The 14,694-nt window shown below is 35.5% G+C and overlaps 1 pseudogene; it reads left to right on the top strand.

The window, feature by feature from the left end:
* Nucleotides 1-353: 353 nt before the first annotated feature.
* LOC120612314 (GTP-binding nuclear protein Ran-like) lies at nt 354-1,106 on the top strand (annotated as a pseudogene).
* Nucleotides 1,107-14,694: the final 13,588 nt, after the last annotated feature.

Here is a 14,694-nt window from a genome sequence, read left to right as displayed (position 1 = left end):
AAACCCAAAACACTATTTCGAAGGGACATGAGAATCCATATGTTCATTTACAATAGTCAAGATATGGAGGTTCCCTGGGTTTCCATTAATGAATGAATGATTAGAGAAGAGGCAACACGCATATACAATGGAATATTAGTCAGCCATAGAAAAAGAATAAAATCTTGCCATCTACGGCAACATGGGTGGACCTAGAGGGCATTGTGCTGAGTGGAGTAAGACAGAGAAAGATAAATGCCATATGATTTTACTTACATGTGAAATATGAAGAACAAAATAAATGAAGAAACAAAAAAGGTACAAACTCAATTACCGAACTTTTTGATGGTAATCCCTCCCAAATGGGAGGGGGTTTTGAGGGATGGGTGAAAAAGGGGAAAGGATTAAGAAATACAAATTGGTAGTTACAAAATAGTCATGAGGAGTCAGACAGGCCCAGAGATGTTTCCGGAAGTAACATCATGATGGCTGCCCAAGGAGAACCCCAAGTTCAGTTCAAACTTGTATTAGATGGTGATGGTAGGACTGGAAAAATTACATTTGTGAAACATCATCTAACTGGTACTTTGAGAAGTATGTAGCTACCTTGGGTGTCAAGGTCCAGCCCCTAGTGTTCCACTCCAACAGAGGACCTATCAAGTTTTCAACGTGTGGAACACAGCTGATCAGGAGTTTGGTGGACTGAGAGATGGCTATTACATCCAAGCCCAGTGTGGTATTATAATGTTTGAGGTAACTTCAAGAATTACATACAAGAATGTGCTTAACCAGCATAGAGATCTGGTATGAATATCTAAAAACATCCCCATTGTGTTGTGTGACAACAAAGTAGATATTAAGGACTAGAAAGTTAAGGCAAAATAAATTGTCTTCCACCAAAAAAGAATCTTCGATACTATGACATTTCTGCCAAAATCTACAAGTTTGAAAAGCCCTTCCTCTGGCTTGCTAGAAAACTAATCAGAGACCCTAACTTGGAGTTTGTTACCATACCTGCTCTCACCCCACCAGAGATTGTCGTGTACCCAGCTTTGGCAGCACAGTAGGAGCACGATCTAGAGGATGCTCAGACAACTGCTCTGATGAATGAGGATGATGACTTGTGAGAAAGTGAAGCTGGAGACCAGCATCAGAAGTCTAGTTTTATAGGCAGCAATCCTGTGATGTCAGTGGTGCAATGTGTTTGCCACTTTGTTATGTAGCTAAGCAGAACATGTGCTTAATCTGGGATGTTGAAGGAGATGAACGGTCTTCTGAATGAATGTGGTAATTGAAAAAAACTTTTATATTTTGGACCCATGTATTTATCTGTTTTGGAACACAGTTGTTTCCTTATTGGGTTCCAAATATATGACCACTACAGTCACAACACAAAACTCAGTGGTGAAACTTTGTTTGTTACAACCATTCCCATTCCTTTTCATTTAGAATCAGAATAAAGCTGTATTTCAAATATCTAAATAAATAATCATGAGGATGTAGAGAATAGCATAAGGAAAATAGTCGATAATATTATCAAAACTATGTATGGTGTCAGATGTGTACTGAATTTATCAGGGTGATCACTATGTACATAATATAAATGTCTAATCACCATGTTGTACACCTTAAACTAATATAATCTTTTATACTAACTATAATTGAAAAATAAAAAATTTAAAAATAATTAAAAAGATGAATTTTATGAATTGATTCTGGGGTTTCTGGAATTGGCTATCAAACCTAATTAGATTTAAAAACACTAATGATGATGCTTCCAATAGTAAAGAGACCACTAATAGTCCATGGTGTAATCTGGCAAAGAGATATGTAAAATATCACCATTGGATACTCCTCCTCAACCAATTATAAGAAACAAGAATGTCGGAGAGAATTGGATTAAACATGGAGGAGTGAGAGACGTCCTCAGATCTCTCCCCTTGAAAAAATAATAAGCTGAACATCTAAAACTCAACAAAAAATGCCCAAATTGCACACCAGCACGTCTGAGTATGGGATCTGTACATAAGAGCTACCGCAGGTCAGAACCACGTGAGTCAGGCGGGGGACTAGGGGAAACAAAGAAGCTGCCTCTAGCAACCAGAGCTCCCTGTGGGAAGAGAGGGAAGAGATAGGGAGTGGTGAGTTCCCTGAACAGCCCTGTGGGGGAGAGCTGTGAGCTCCACGTGGCCAGTGGTAGCGCCCAGTCATTAGGTCAGAAGAAGAAATAAAAAAAATGGGAAAGTCAGAAAAGCAGGGATGGCAGAGAAACAACAGTTGATTTTAGCGGCCACGGTTGGAAAACTGAGGCTGAGCCATGGCCCCCAAACCCCAAACCAGAGGGCCCCTGCCCCCATACTCTCTGAGATCAATCACCGAGGAGCCCCAGGGGAATCTGAGCTAACACTACCGAAACTATTGCTAACACTGACAAGGACTGAAACTGAGAATAGTGAGTGTGATTAAACATCTATCAGAAAATAAAACAGGTATTTGTAAAGTCTTATATAAAGCAGAGATCCAAGAGACTTAGAAGCCACCTACTGGAAACCAAAAGAAAAGTGCCTTCTTTGCAGCAGGATAAAGAGAGACCTTTATATAATAAATCTTCATTCAGAAAAAAAAAAAAAAAACAGCAGAAAACACTTCCATTAATGCTGAGATGGAGAAATAGTCCATTAAAAACCAAGAACTACCAAGGTGAGAAGGCATATCAGAAAGAAAGAGAAAAAATTCTAGAAAATAAGCTTGCAGACATAGAAACATGTGACTTAAATGACAGAGAATTCAGGATGGTACTTCTGAAAAAACTCAGTGAATTCCGAAACGAGTAATATCAACAATTTAAGGAATTGAAAAAACACCTAGATGAGCAGAGCAAGGTGACTGAAACCCTCAAAAAGAACAAAATCGATCTTCTGGAGATGAAGAACACACTGTAAGAATTGAAAAATGAAATAGCAAGCCTGGGAAATACAGTCGACCAAATGGAGGAAAGGATCAGTGATATCAAAGACAGAAATCTAGAAATAAATCACAAGGAAGAAGAGAGAAACAGAAGAAGGAAAAATAATGAAATAGAAATACAAGAACTAGCTGTACCATCAAGAGAGGAAACATAAGAATAATGGGCATTAACAAAGGAGAGGAAAAGGAGCAGAGATTAGAAAGCATTTTCAGACAAATAGTTGATGAGAATTTCCCAAAACTAAGGAATGAGCTGGAGCTTGGAATTCAAGAAGTCAACAGAACACCCAATTATCTCAACTTAAAAAGGCCTTCACCAAGACACGTTGTATTAAAGTTATAAAAAATTAACAACAGAGATAGAATTCTCAGGGCAGCCAGGGAGAGGAAAATGGTAACATACAAAGGAAAACCCATTAGATCATCGTTAGACTTCTCAGCATAAAATTTATAATCCAGAAAGGAATGGATACAAAGTTTAAACTAGTAAATGAAAGAAACTACCAGCCAAGAATAATGTATCTAGCTAAGCTCTCCTTTAGATATGAAGGAGAAATTAAGACCTTTCCAGACATACAAAAAATGAGAGACTTCTCCACTATGAGGCATGCATTACAGGAAATACTGAAAGTGGTCAGCTCACCTAAAACAAAATGAAAAAAATTACATAATTAGGAGTAAGGTGACTATCGGGCAAATAGAAGCAGAGGAGTGCAATTCTTACTAAGAACAGGGCATTATAAGTTTAAACAATAAGAAGAGAATTCTTATCACAAGATAGTAATGAACATTCAGTATACATAGGGAAAAATTGAGAAAACAATGACTGAAAATGATTCAAAGATCCAAATTCTCAAAGGGAAATGGAGATAAGGCATGCACAGAAGAAAATGGATGACTGTATATATGTAACCATCCTTTACATATTCATAATAATAACCACATACTAAAGATTCAGAACTGAAGTATATAATATAAAACAAGAAGGACAAGATGCAAAACCCACAAAAGCCAACCAAAATAAAGAAAACAGAAACACAAGGACAAGGAAGCAATGGAAACACTGAGCTACAAGAAAGCTAAAGATAAAATGGCTTTAAGAAGATCTCATATTTCAATAATCACCTTAAATGTAAATGGATTCAATTCAACAATAAAAAGGCACAGAGTTGTAGAATGGATCAAAAAATAAAACCCAACCATATGCTGCCTCCAGGAGACATATCTCAGGTCCAAAGACAAATATAGACTCAAAGTGAAAGGGTGGAAATGATATTTCAAGCAAATGGCATTCACAGAAAAGTAGGAGTAACAGTACTAATACTGGACGAAATAAACTTCAAAGTAAAAAAGATAAAGAAAGATACTGAGGAACAATTTATAATGATAAAGGGAATCATACACCAAGTAGGCATAACACTTATTAATATCTTTGTTCCCAGTCAGGGAGATCTGAAATATGTAACACGATTACTAACAGAACTAAAGGGACAAACAGACCAAAACACTATTGTACTAGGGGACCTAAATACCCCAATGTCGAATATGGACAGATCACCAAACAGAAAATCAATAAGGAAATAACATCCTTAAATGATACATTAAACCAACTGGACATAATTGACATTTACAGAGCCTTCCATCCCAAAACAGCTGCTTATACATTCTTCTCTAGTGCACATGGAACATTCTCAAGAATCGACCACATACTGTAACACAGAGATAGCCTCAACGAATATAAGAGGGCTAAAATCACACCAACCATATTCTCTGATCATACTGATTTGAACCTAGAGATCACTCTAAAAAGAACGTGGAAAGAACCACAAATATATGGAGATTAAACAACATGTTATTGAAGAATAACTGGGTCAGAGAAGAAATAAAAAGAGAGATCAAAAGATACATAGAAATGAATGATAATGATAGTACAACATATCAAAATTTTTGGAACACAGCAAAAGCGGTCATAAAAGGTAAGTTCATATCATTACAGGCCTATCTCCGAAAAGAAGAAGGAGCACGAATAAAAAACCTAATGCTTCATCTTAAAAAATTAGAAAGGGAAGAACAAATGAAGCCTAAACTCAGCAGAAGGAAAGAAATCATCAAAATTAGATCAGAAATAAATGAAATTTTAAAAATAGAAAAGATAAACATAACAAATAGCTGGCTCTTTGAAAAGGTTAATAAACTGGGAAAACCCCTGGCTAGACTCACTACAGAAAAAAGAGAAAGGACACAAATAAACAGAATCAGGAATGAAAGAAGAGAAACTATGGCAGACACTGCAGAAATACAAAGGATCATACAAGAATACTGTGAAAAAATATATAACGCCAAATTTAATGACCTAGAAGAAATGGACAAGCACTTAGAAACATACAACTTTCCAAGAATGAATCAAGAAGAACTGGAAAATCAGAGTAGATTGATCAGCAGTATGAAAATTTAAACAGTCATCAAAAATCTACCAAAAAGTAAAAGACCAGGACCAGATGGCTTTAGCAGTAAATTCTACCAAATGTTTAAAGAAGATTTAATATTTATTTGCCTCAAACTCTTCCAAAAAATTGAAGAGGAGACAATACTTCCCAACTCATTTTATGAGGCCAAAATTACCCTGATACCAAAACCTGGTAAAAACAACAGAAAAAAAGAAAACTACAGAGCAATGTATCTCATGAACACAGATGTAAAAATCCTAAATAAGATACTAGCAAACATATTGAAAAGTTTATATACCAAGATTAAGTGTGTTTCATCCCAGGGGTGCAGGGATGGTTCAACATACATAAATCAATTCATGTGATACACCGCATAAACAATTTTAAAATAAGAATCATATGATTATATCAATACATGTAGAAAAAGTCTTTGACAAGATACAGCATCCATTTTTGATCAAAATACTTAACAAAATTGGTATGGAAGGAGAGTACCTTAACATAATAAAGGCCATCTATGACAAACCCTCAGCCAACATTATACTTAATGGTGAAAAACTAAAAACCTTCCCTCTAAGATCAGAAACAAGGCAAGGCTGTCCGCTATCGCCACTCTTATTCAACATAACATTGGAGGTCCTAGCGAGTGTAATCAGGCAAGAGAAAGATATAAAAGGCATCTAAATAAGAAACGAAGAAGTCAAACTGTCACTATTTGTGGATGACATGATTCTCTATATAGAAAACTCTAAAGACTCCACAAGAACACTACTAAAAACAATAAGCAAATACAGTAAAGTTTCTGGATACAAAATGAAGGTTCAAAAATCCTTACATTCCTATACTCTAATAATGAAGTGTCAGAAAAAGAAGTATAAAAAATAATTCCTTTTGCAATTGCACCAAAAAGAATAAAATGCCTAGGAATAAATTTAACGAAACATGTGAAGGACCTATATAATGAAAACTACAATACCTTATTAAAAGAAATTTAGGAAGATACACAAAAATAGAAAGATATACCATGTTCTTGGATTGGAAGAATCCACATAGTTAAAATGACCATATTACCTAAAGTATTATAGAGGTTTAATGCTATCTCCATCAAAATCCCATCGGCATTTTTGAAATAAATAGAACAAAAAATCACCAGATTTGTATGGAAAAACAAAAGACCCCAAATTGCCAAAGCCATGTGAGCAAAAAAGAACGAGGCTGGAAGCATCCTTCTACATGTCTTTAGATTATACTAAAAGGCAACAATAATCAAAATGGCATGTTATTGGCAGAAAAACAGTCACACAGACCAGTGGAACAGAATCGAGAGTCCAGAAATAAACTCATGCTAATATGGGCAAATAATTTTCAATAAAAAAACAAAAACATACAGTGGTGTAAAGAAAGCCTCTTTAATAAATGGTGCTGGGAACTCTGGAAAGCCACCTGCTAAAGAATGGAACTAGACCATTGTCTATTACCACACACCAAAATTAACTCAAAATGGATTAAGGACCTAAATAAATATAAGACCTGAAACAATAAAATGCACAGAAGAAAACATAGGAACTAAACTCAAAGACCTTGCTTGGACTTAAAGAGGATTTTATGAATTTGACCTCAAAGGCGATGGAAGTAAAAGCAAAAATAAATACATGGGACTATATCAAATTAAAAAGCTTCTGCTCAGCAAAAGAAACCATCAACAAGGTAAAGAGACAACCATCCTGATGGGACAATATATTTGAAAGCAACGCCTTCGATAAGGGCCTAATATCCAAAATATACAAAGAACTCATAGAACTCAGCAACAACAACAACAACAACAACAGCAGCAAACCAAACAAATGATCTAATCAAATAAATGGGCATAGGACCTGAACAGACACTTCTCCCAAGAAGACATACAAATGGCCAACAAACATATGAAAAGGGACTCATCATCACTAGCTATTAGAGAAATGCAAATCAAAACCACAACGAGATACCATCTCACACCTGTTAGAATAGCTATAATTGACAGGACAAGTAAGAGCAAATGTTTGAGAGGATGTGGAGAAAAAGGAAACCTCATACACTGCTGGTGAGACTGCAAATTGGTACAGCCAGTATGAAAAACAGTATGGAGTTTCCTCAAAAAAAACTAAGAATTGATCTACCATATGATCCAGCAATCCCACTGCTGGGTATTTACTCCAAAGACTTGAAAACCCATATCCCAAAAGATATTTGCACACCAATGTTCACAGCAGCATATTCACAGTGGCTATGACATGGAAGCAACCAAAGTGTCCTACGATAGATGATTGGCTAAAGAAGCTGTGGTACATATATACAATGGAATATTACTTAGCCATAAGAAGAGATGAAATACTGCCATTTGTGACAACGTGGATGGACCTCGAGATAATCATGCTAAGCGAAATAAGCAAGACAGAAAAAGTTGAAAACCACAAGATATCACTTATTTGTTGGATGTAAACCTATAAGCAACTAACAAACAGGACAAACAAACAGAGACTAACGGACATGGACTATAGACTAGTGGTTACCAGAAGGTAGGGCAGGAGGAGGAAGGAGGGAGGTAGATGGGGTAAAAGGAGACAGATATATGGTGAAAGAAAGAATTCTTACTATGGGAGGTGAAATTTTTAAATAATAATAATAATGATAATGTTTTTTTTTAAAAGACACAGGAAGAAAGATTAGAATCAAGTTATCTTCTTTTCTTTAAAGAAACCAAGCATGCTACTACTTCAGGGCCTTTGTACTTGCTGTTTTTCCAGCCTAAAATTCTCTTCCTCTGCTCCCAAAATCCACAGTGAGTAAGCCAAGTTGGGTCAAATAATGACAAGCCCTGCAAGTAGAGGTTTCCAGTAGGTTGTCAAGCAGGTCAAAGAATGATTATTACAAGTCTGTGAAAATAGGGCTTTATAAGGGTGCTCAAACCTATTTTGCCTCCTGCAGTGGCTATGAAGCTACTGGATCTCACAACTACCACAGTTATGAAGCTGTTGTTTTTTTTATGTTACCGTTGAGCTGGGGAGAGGGGAATGTAAACAGGGCAAGTTAAAATACCAAAAAGCTCACTGCTCTTATTGAAATTCAGTCATTTTTCTTTAATAAATAGTTTTTAGATTGTTGAAAGACTTTGGTCAATTTCCAGAGTTCTGAAAAAGTTCATTTTGACAATTTTTCCTGTTTTTGTGACTTTCATGGAGGAGCAGAATTTTGGAAGTCCTTACTCTACCAGTCTAAAAGTACTCTCCTATAGCTTCATTTTAATTTTAAACTGTTTGTTATTCTAAACAAAGTCCAAAGTCATTACACATATATATTACTCACAGCTCCGTGTATCATATTAATAACCACACACACACATACACACACACACACACACACACACACACACACACACACACACACAGAGGTTGGGGGCAGAGTGAAGAGAAAGGCCTACACTCTATTCTATCAGTAGCCCGGTCGGATTGGGGTAAAAGAGGGAGGTACTTAAAAAGTCAGCTGCCTTCCTACCTGTGAATGCTTCAAACACCCTATGCATGTGGATAACCATCCAAACTTTGGAAACCAGTACTGGTTCATGTATCTCAGGGCTTAGAGAAATTATAATTGGCTTAATGAAGAATCATAAGGTGCTGCTAGGAAAAGATATTTAATATACAAAATTCCTCTCTGCTTCTTTCATGTTTATTTTTCATAGCTGCTATGTTTGACATGACTTAGTAGAACATAATTTCAAGTGATGTAAACATGTAACTACTCTTTCCACTGTAGCGTAATTGTTTCCAATGGCTGCTTAAATTAATGTGTTTTTCCCCCTGACTTGAGTAGGATGCTCATTATAATTCATTTTGGGAAACTCTTTTGGGTAGCATTCAAGCTTTCAGAGGCAATTGGCAAGAAAAAGAATATATCTTTCAGGCTCTTTTTCTAAGATACATACAGGCAACTGGTCAGAGGAAAGACCCTCTTTAACAATGTCAAACTGTAGTAGAAAAAGGAAGCTTAAAACAGGGACATGAAGGCTCTCATATTCTTGCCTGTGTTACTGCCTTGAGGAAGAATTAAGACAGCCAGTTAGGATGGAGACAGTATGAGTGGAGCAAGAAACAATCTTTGAGCTCTTATAAAATGTTTTCCCTAATACTGGTTTTGAACTCTCAGCAATGCCGAGATTTGCTAAAATTCTTTGAAATCTATCAATTATTTTTCTACAAAATCACAGGTATCTCAAGAGTTGGAGGAGACATTAGAGGTCATATAGTCCAGTCCAGTTTACTATCTAGTACTTGAAATTCCTGTATAATACATCTGCCTACTGGTTTCTTAACCTCTGTTTGCTTGCTTCCAGTGATGAGGAGCTTACTATCTCATGAGATAAATAATTTTTCCTCCTTTGAATAGTACAGAATATTAATAAATTCTTTTTTTATTTGAACTGAATCCAGTTTCCTTGGGACACACACACAGAGTGGTTCTGATTTACCCTTTAGAAAAGTAAAGAAAGTATCTGAGCCCTCTTTCCATAGATATCACTTGTGTTTACCCTCTTCTCTTCTCCAAAAAAACATTCCTCATTCTTTCACCACACCTCTCAGATCCAGCCTGTTTCACAGAATTGTAAGTCCTGGTGTGTTGGTAAATGTTTAATAACCAGCTCTCTGGGTAAAGGGAAGATGGGAGGGAGAATGAATTATATCATTTGCCAAATTCTGTTGCATAAATATTCCCATCATAGCAAATTTTTTTAACCTTTTAAAATTAAGTTTATTGGGGTAACTAGTAATACAATTATATAATTTTCAGGAGTACATTATAATTAGACATCTGTATATTCTACTGTGTGATTACCACCCAAATTCCAGTTTCCTTCACCTACTATATATTTGATACCCTTTACTCACTTCACTCTACTTCCCCTAACTCCCTATATTTTAACCCCTTTACCCACCTACATCCCCTCCTCCCCCACCCCCAGTCCTCTAGTAAACACTAGTCTATAGTCCATGTCCATGAATCTCTGTTTCTTTGTCCTATTCATTTGTCGCTTTTAGGTTTATATCCCACATAAGTGATATGTGATTTTCAACTATTTCTGTCTGACTTATTTTACTTAGTATGATTATCTCGAGGTCCATCCATGTTGTTGCAAATGGCAGTATTTCATCTCTTCTTATGGCTGAGTAATATTCTATTGTATATACGTACCATAGCTTCTTTTTCCAATCATCTATCATAGAACACTTCGATTGCTTCCATGTCCTGGCCACTGTGAATAATGCTGCTATGAACATCAGTGTGCAAATATCTTTTTGGATATGAGTTTTCAAGTCTTTGGGGTAAATACCCAGTACAAAGATCGCTGGAACATACAGTAGATCAATTAGTATTTTGAGGAACCTTCATACTGTTTTCCATAGTGGCTGTACCAATTTGCAGTCCCACCAGCAGTGTATGATGGTTCCATTTTCTCTGCATCCTCTCCAGCATTTGTCATTACTTATCCTGTTGATTATAGCTATTCTAACAGGTGTGAGATGGTATCTCATTGTGGTTTTGATTTGCATTTCTCTAATAGCTAGCGATGATGAGCATCTTTTCAAATATCTGTTGGCCAATTATATGTCTTCTAGGCAGAAGTGCCTGTTCAGGTCCTCTGCCCATTTTTTAATTGAATAATTTGTTTTTTTGTTTGAGTTCTATGAGTTCTTTGTATATTTTGGACATTAGGCCCTTATTGGAGGTATTGCTTGCAAATATATTTTCCCATCCAGATGGTTGTCTCTTTACGTTGTTGGCAGTTTCTTTTGCTGAGCAGAAGCTTTTTAGTTTGATATAGTCCCATTCATTTATTTTTGCTTTTAATTCCCTTGTCTTTGAAGTAAAATTCATAAAATCCTCTTTACATCCAAGATCCTTGAGTTTAGCTCCTATGTTTTCTTCAATTCATTTTGTTTCAGATCTTATATTCAGATCCATAATTGATTTAGAGTTAATTTTGGTGTGTGGGGATAGAAAACAGTTTAGTTTTGTTTTTTTGCAGGTGGCTTTCCAGTTCCCTCAGTATCATTTATTGAAGAGGCGTTGCTGCCTTCATTGTATGTTTTTGGCCTTTTTTGTCGCAAATTATTTGTCTATTTAAATATGGGTTTCCTTCTGGACTCTCGATTCTGTTCCACTGGTCCGTGTGTCCGTTTTGCTGCCAATACCATGCCATTTTGATTACTGTTGCTTTATAGTATAATTTGAAGTCGGGCAGATTGATGCCTCCAGCCTCGTTCCTTTTTTTCAGGATAGCTTTGGCAATACAGGTTCTTTTGTGCTGCCATACAAATCTGAAGATTTTTTTTTCTATTTCTTTAAAAAATGCTGATAGAATTTTGATGGACATTGCGTTAAATCTGTATAATGCTTTAGGTAATATGGTCATTTTAACTATGTGGATTCTTCCAATCCAAGAACATGGAATATCTTTCTATTTCTTTGTATCTTCTTCGATTTCTTTTAATAGGGTCTAGTAGTTTTCTTTATATAGGTCCTTCACATGTTTCGTTAAATTTATTCCTAGGCATTTTATTCTTTTTGGTGCAATTGCAAAAGGAATTATTTTTTATACTTCTTTTTCTGACACTTCATTATTAGAGTATAGGAATGTAAGGATTTTTGAACCTTCATTTTGTATCCAGAAACTTTACTGTATTTGCTTATTGTTTTTAGTAGTGTTCTTGTGGAGTCTTTAGAGTTTTCTATATAGAGAATCATGTCATCCACAAATGGTGACGGTTTGACTTCTGCATTTCCTATTTGGATGCCTTTTATATCTTTCTCTTGTCCGATTGCACTTGCTAGGACCTCCAATGTTATATTGAATAAGAGTGGCAATAGTGGACAGCCTTGTCTTATTACTGATCTTAGAGGGAAGGTTTCTAGTTTTTCACCATTAAGTATAATGTTGGCTGAGGGTTTGTCATAGATAGCCTTTATTATGTTAAGGAACTTTCCTTCTATATCAATTTGTTTAAGTGTTTTGATCATAAATTGATACTGTATCTTGTCGAAGGCTTTTTCTGCATTTATTGACATGATCATATGATTCTTAATTTTAATTTTTTATGTGTTGTATCACATTAATCGATTTGCGTATGTTGAACCATCCCTGTGACCCTGGGGTGAAGACCACTTGATCGTGGTGCATAATCTTTTCAGTATGTTGCTGTATTCGGTTCGCTAGTAACTTATTTAAGATTTTTGCATCTGGTTCATGAGAGATATTGGTCTGTAGTTTTCTTTTTGTGTGTTATCTTTAGCAGGTTTTGGTATCAGAGTAATATTGGCCTCATAAAATGGGTTGGGAAGTATTGCTTTCTCTTCAATTTTTTGGAAGAGTTTGAGGCTAATAGGTATTAAATCTTCTTTGAATATTTGGTAGAATTTGCTGGTGAAGCCATCTGGTCCTGGACTTTTACTTTTCACTAGATTTTTGATGATTGTTTCAATTTCCATACTGCTGATCAGTCTATTTAGATTTTCCAGTTCTCTTGATTCAATCTAGGAAAATTGTATTTTTCTAAGTACTGGTGCATTTCTTCTAGATTATTAAATTTGGTGTTATATACTTTTTCATAGTATTCTTGGATGATCCTTTGTATTTCTGCGATGCCAGTCATAATTTCCCATCTTTTATCTCTGATTTTGTTTATTTGTGTCCTTTTTCTTTTTACTTTAGTGAGTCTAGTCAGGGGTTTGTCAATTTTATTAACCTTCTCAAAGAACTAGCTCTTCGTTGTATTTATTCTTTCTCTTGTTTTTGTTTTGCTTTCAATTTTATTTATTTCTGCTCTAATTTTGATTATTCCTTTCCTTCTGCTGACATTAGGCTTCATTTTCTTGTTTTCTAAGATGAAGCATTATATTGTTTATTTGTGCTAGTTCCTGTTTTTGGAGATAGGCCTATAATGATATGAACTTTCCTCTCATAGCCGCTTTTGCCATGTCTCAAAAGTTTTGATATATTTTACTACCATTATCATTTGTTTCTATGTATGTTGATGTTTCTTTTTATTTCTTCTCTCACCCAGTTATTCTTCAGTAGCATGTTTTTTAATCTCTATGTATTTGTGGTTCTCCCTGATTTCTTTCTGCAGTTGATCTCTAGTTTCGAAGCTTATGATCAGAGAATATGGTTGGTATGATTTCAACCCTTTTATATTTATAAAGGCTATCTCCGTGTCCTAGTATGTGGTCGATTCTTGAGAATGTTCCATATGCACAAGAGAAGAATATATAAGCAGCTGTTTGGGGATGGAAGGCTCTGTAAATGTCAATTATATCCTCTTGGTCTAATGTGTCATTTAAGGATTTTATTTACTTATTGATTTTATGTTTGGATAACCTGTCCTTATCCGGCAGTGGGATATTTAGTTCCCCTAATACGATAGAGTTTTGGTCTGTTTCTCTCTTTAGTTATTTTAGTAATTGCTTTACATATTTCAGAGCTCCCCAATTGGGAGCATAGATATTAATGATTGTTATGTTTTCTTGGTGCATACTTTCCTTTATCATTATAAAGTGGCCCTCAGTATCCTTTTTTATCTTTTTTATTTGAAGTCTATTTCATCAGATACTAGTACTGCTACTCCCACTTTCCTCTCAATGCTATTTGCTTGAAATATCATTTTCCATCATTTCACTATGAGTCTATATTTGTCTTTGGAGCTTAGGTGTGTCTCCTGGAGGCAGCATATGGTTGGGTTTTGTTTTGTGATCCAATCTGCAATTCTGTGCCTTATTATTGTTGAGTTGAATCCCTTTACATTTAGAGTGATTATTGAAATATAAGGTCTTCTTATAGTCATTTTATCTTTTGCTTTCTTGTAGCTCAGTGTTTTTATTGCTTCCTTGTCCTTGTGTTTCTGTTTTCTTTATTTTGGTTGGCTTTTGTGGGTTTTGCATCTTGTCCTTCTTGTTTTATGTTATATACTTCAGTTCTGAATTTTTGGTGTGTGGTTATTATGAATATGTAAAAGATATTTATATATATATACAGTCGTCCATTTTCTTTTATGCGTGCCTATCTCCATTCCCCTTTAAGAATTTGGATCTTTGAATCCTCCCCTTTTCTGTCTTTATTGTCTCAATTTGTCCCTATGTATGTTCAACGTTCATTACTATCTTCCTCTAGCAAATCTCTTCTTATTGTTTAAACTTATAATGCCCTGTTTTTAGTAAGGTTGCACTCCTCTGCTTCTATTTGCCTGATAGTCACCTTACTTCTAATTGGTCT

This window comes from Pteropus medius, unplaced genomic scaffold (genome assembly GCF_902729225.1).
Source record: "Pteropus medius unplaced genomic scaffold, Ma_sr-lr_union100, whole genome shotgun sequence".
Lineage (NCBI taxonomy): Eukaryota > Metazoa > Chordata > Mammalia > Chiroptera > Pteropodidae > Pteropus > Pteropus medius.
Note: the sequence above shows the minus strand (reverse complement) of the source record. Positions and strands in the feature narration are given on the sequence as shown.